This window comes from Fomitiporia mediterranea (genome assembly GCF_000271605.1).
Source record: "Fomitiporia mediterranea MF3/22 unplaced genomic scaffold FOMMEscaffold_1, whole genome shotgun sequence".
Lineage (NCBI taxonomy): Eukaryota > Fungi > Basidiomycota > Agaricomycetes > Hymenochaetales > Hymenochaetaceae > Fomitiporia > Fomitiporia mediterranea.
In genome coordinates, this window is record NW_006760386.1 from 9,437,059 (window position 1) to 9,442,607 (window position 5,549).

Sequence of the window (5,549 nt, forward strand, 5' to 3'; positions counted from 1 at the left end):
CATACTTTCCTTAGAAGACTATTAGGTCTAAATCCAAGGTCTCTTCTAACTCCTCTCTTTACAGAAACTGGCCTTCTTCCTATACAATTTAGACAAACAATTCTTGTACTAAACTACCTAATATACTTACTACAATTACCTCCCTCACACTTTGCTTTCTTTGCACTTCAAGAATCTATACAACTTTATAACAACAAACATTGCTCTTAGTATAGAGATCTTCTTATTAATCTATCAAGCACTACTTCAGATAATACTTTACAAATCCCAAACCTACATACCTCTCATAAAATAGTTTCTCAATTTATTAAAACTGTTAAAAAATCGTGTTACAACACCTTAAACAACTCTCTTCTAAGTTCTACTCAAACTACTCTTATTAAAGACAGACATGAATTTAATAAAAAAAACCAACCTATTCTAAAAATTATTTACTTTAGACATTATCTTAGTGTCACAATCCCTGAGCACAGAATTGCTTTTACTAGACTTCTTCTTTCTGACCACATACTTGCTCTTGTTCAGCTTGCTAGAACCACTTCTAACAGACATGGTTCTATACCTTAACACAAAAGACTTTACAGATTCAACTGTAATAAAATTGAAGATCCTATTCATACTCTCTTTTAATGTCAAAATTCTGAAATCTCTAAACTAAGACAAGATTTCCTACTTTGTACTCCCTCTCCTCCACCCCTTCTAGAGGAGGATTACTACTTAGTATTGTTTTTCTTTAAACATTTATATTATACTTATTCTTTAATAAACTCTCTAACTCAGTATACCTTTAATATCCTTAGTATATTTAAGCAAACCCCTTTATATATTCCTCCTGATTCTCTATTACACTCTCCTTACCTTAACTCTCCTTTGTCAGAATCTTCTAGCTCTATTAACAATTTCCATTTATAATCTCTGTACTGTTCATAATAGATTTCTACTGTAAAAATAGTATCTTCTCCTGTGTACCTATTATCTCTTAAGTCTCATAAATGCCTGTATACTTTAATCTTGTTTACTAGTACACAGTTGGAGAAGCATTGAGTGTCTATTACATTAGTAGTTCCCTGGACATTTCTGGGCAGAGTAATTTCTTTATTATAGATAAACTACTCTATACTATACAATAGACTAGCAGCCCTAGTGTTTCTTTTTAGGGACCTATGCCAGGAAATATACTATACTATACTATACCATCTTTACATCCATTCAGCATACTCTGAGCTAAGCTCAGTAAAGGGCATTACTGTCAGCAACAGTATAGAGGGGACCTGAAGGCTCAGCAAGGGGACCTAGGCTACAACTATCCTACACAACAGAAATACAGAATGCAAGCACTAGAACATAGTCAGAACTTACAGAACAGGTAGAGAGAGAGAGTGAGACAAGAGTAGAGTATATAGAGTGAGCCTAAGAGTACAGGACTACCTGGAGTAGATGAGATCAAGACTACAGGACCAGTCTGATCTTGTACACCTATATATACTAAACTACACAAGAGTACTCAGGGAACATGAGCTACTAAGAATGATAAGTCACAAAGAGTGAAAGAAAGGAATGTCAAAGATAAAGGTACAAAGAATGAAGGGATGGACAAAGGGTAAGAGACTATAGAATGAACAGAGAATGAAGGAGTAGTCAAAGGAATGGAATGATAAAGTAAGGAAGGGTAGTAGTAAGAGTTAGCACACATATAGTCTATAGACAGTACCTCTGAGGGACAGAAGTCCCAAGTTCTAGTACAGAAGGGTGCAGAACCCTTGGAACTGAAGGTAAGAGAGTAGAGAATTGTAACATTACCCCCCCTCTAAAACCAATTGTCCTGATTGGTGAACATTAGGCTCAGTCAGTAGTTCAGGCATAAGTCAGAACAGTAGGGTTTGGAAATCTGTAAGGCAGAGTTGATGTAGAGCACCTGGATAAAGTCAATAAAAGTCTCAGATTGTCTTAGTAGTATGGGTGAGATTCTCAGCAGGTTCCCAAGTGTGTTCCTCAACTAGGTATCCCTTCTAGTAGATAAGGAACTTGAGCTTTCTGTGTACCAGCTTAGTATCCACTACATACTCTACTTTGTATTCCAGTTTGGAACTGATGAGTTCTGGTAGAGGTAGTAGGAGTCTTTGTTGTGAAGGAAAACCTGAATCATAGTACTAAGACAGTAGAGCCTTGTTAAACACTGGGTGTATACACTTCCATGTTGTTAGAAGTTGGAGTTTGTAGGCAGAGGCACCAACCTTCTTTTTAATAACAAAGGGTTCAAAGTACTTGTTGTCCAACTTCTTCATTAGGCAATCTGTAGTCAGGTTAGTGGCTTCTAGCATAACTTTGTCACCAGGCTGGTAATCCTTGGCTACAGACCTCTTCCAATCATAGTTCTACTTTATAACCTGTACTACCTTTTCTAAAAGAGCTTGTATGTCCTCCCTGGTTCTGTGTATCTGTTTCACAAAGTCTGTTACAGATTCAGAACTACTGTTCTAGTTCAGAACTGTCCCCTAGTACAGATGTCTCCTATGATTGAGGAAGAACAGGGACTGTCCTGTTGTAGAGTGTTGCTAGTTATTGTATACAAATTCTGCTAGAGCTAGCTATTCAGACCAATCCAATTACTAATGATTGATGAACATCCAGAGGTAGAGCTTAATCTCCTGATTGACTCACTCAGTTTGACTGTCAGTCTACAGGTGATAGGTAGTAGAAGGGTTCCTTTGAATTCTAAGAAGTATATACAAGTCCTACATAAATTTTGACTCAAATTACAGTCTACAATCATGAATGAGCTTCTAAGGGAGTCTGTACAACCAGAAGACATGATTCTAATAAATACACACTATGCCTTCAGAAGTGAGTTCTGTTCAGGTTGGAACTGTATAGACTTGCTTAGAGAATCAGTCAACAATTACACAGATAGTGTTGTAACCCTAAGACTTGGGTAGCTCACCAATCAGGTCTACTGAGACTTCTTCCTAAGAGTGATCCAGGATTCAATACAGATGTAGGGGAGCCTAAACCCTTGTCTAGTAGGCCTTAGTCTGTTAGCATGTATTGTAACCAGTCATATACTTCAGGATTTCCCTCTACATTCTAGGCCACCAGTAGTTCCAAGTAATGAGTTCCTACATTTTGTGTTGACCCAGATGTCCTACAGTTAGATTGTTGTGATGAGCTCAGACAATGTCCTCCTACAGCTTCTGATCCTTTAGAATGTACAGTCAGTCTTCCTAGTAAACCTGTCCATCCTTATCCTCTTCCTAATCTCTAGCCTGCTTTTCTAACTACTTTACTATGACCTAGTCCTGTGTGTGTCTCAGAGCTTACTGTATACAAGTGATGAAGTCAACATCCTTGGATTCGAGTCAGATCTCTCAGATTGTCTTGGATGTGAAACAGGAATTGTCTAGGAGAACAAGATTTTCATTATCATTCTCCCCCCTTTCATAACCTACTCATCTTAAGAGTAAATCAGCTTTCATCATTTGTGTTCTAGGTTTGTAGGTCAGTACAAAGTCATAGTCCTACAGTTCTAACATCTAGCAGGCTTGACAGTAGTTGAGCTTCTGAGGCACTTGAAAATATTGGAGATTAAGGTGATCACTCTAAATCTCAAACTTCTGTACAGTACTGAGGAGATATTAACACTACTCCTCTAAGGAACAGACAATTGTAAGGAGTTTCTTGTCATAGATAGGGTAGTTCTGTTCTGTTGTAGAGAGGGATTCCAATCAGAACACTATTGAACACTACTTTCTGTCAATGAACTGAGACAGTACTGCTCTATTTGCAAAGTTGGAAGAGTTGGCTTCAACTCAGAACTTGTCCACAACTATCAGAACTGTTAATATAGGCTTACTAGTAATGGCCTGCTTGAGGGACTCAAACACAGACTACTACTGATCATCCTATTACTAAGGAACATCCTTGCTAGTGAGATTGTGAAGGGGCTGGGCAATAGTACTAAAACCTTAAATGAAGTGTTAGTAGTAGTTTACAAACCTAAGGAACACTTAGACCTGTTTCAGGTTCTAAGGTTGTAGCTAGTTCTGAACTACAGTTACCTTTGCTGGATCCATACAGACCTCTCCTCTACTGATCACAAAGCTCAGATAATCTACTGACTCCTGTACAAAAGAGTACTTTACTTCTTAGAGGAACAGTTTATTATTTTAGAGCTGTTGTAGAACTGCTTAGATTAGTCAGTAATAGTACTCAACTGTCTAGGTGAAGATCAGAATATTATCCAGATACACACTAACATGCTCTGAGTCAATCAGATCTGTAAGAATGTGATTCATAAATGACTAGAATGTTGTAAGCAAGTTGGTTAGTCTAAAGAACATTACAGTCAGTTTGTACAATCTACAATTGGTTCAGAACACAGCCTTCTACTCATCTCTGTCTTGAATCTGAATATTATTGTATTCCTATCAAATGTCCAACTTAGTAAAAACCCTAGATGTATGTATCTTATTAATGAGCTCCTGAATCAGAGGGAGTAGGTACTTGTTTTTGATAGTACTCTCATTAAGACAACAATAGTCCTGGACTAGACAAAGCTTCCCATCTTTCTTTTTGACAAAGAAGAAAGGAGAGGCTATAAGGGACTTTAAGGGTTGGATCTGACCATTCTGAAGATTTTCCTGAAGGAACTCATCAAGTGCCTCCTACTCATCTCTGTTAAGTGGGTAGACCTTACAATCCTTAGGTTGGAAACCCTTAGTCAATTCAATTGTATAGTTCTAGGGACAGTGTTTAGGAAGCTGGTCAAATTCCTCTTTACTAAAGACTTTAGGGAACTCTCAGACAAAATCTGGCAGGCTGGGTCTATGTGTGTTCTGGAGTAGAGTTGTTCTGAGAGGGTTCTAGACTAGTTCTGTCTCAGACATCCTTCAGATTGACTCTGTTCTACCTTAACTAGAATATGTATCCACATATCTATCCTAGTTGAAGAAGAACAACTAGTCACCTTTATTAGAACTGTTAGTAACATTGGAAGTGTCTGTATCCACTCAGAACAGTAGTATAAGGTAGCTGTAAGACTCAGGACACTGATTAAACACTAGTGTCTGCTCTAACCAGTCAATAGTAGGGTTGTGAGCCTTGAGCCATTTGAATCTAATGAAGACATCTGTCTTTCTGAGGTTAGTAACTCTAAACTCAATACTTTCCTTATAATCCTGAATAGTCATCCATAGTTAGACAAACTCAGTGATCCAACCATTCCAGTTTAGGGTTCTGTCTACATTGTATACTAGGATTGAAAGTAGAATGTATCAAGTAGGGAGGTGGTGTTCCTACACAAAAGCCTTATTAATACATGAACCAGTACATTCACTGTCTACTAGAGCCATTATTCAAATCTGGAGGGATCCTGAGAAGGGAGCCAAGAGGACAGGGATCTAGAGCTAGTGTCTGAAACATTCTTAGATGAACTGCTGCTTGTTCTGAAGGGAATGTACAGCTTGTACAGTCTTGTCATCTGAGAGGGTGAGTATATGTACTAACATTTCCTCATTAACCTCTCTCTTTTAACAAGGACAGACCCATGTCCT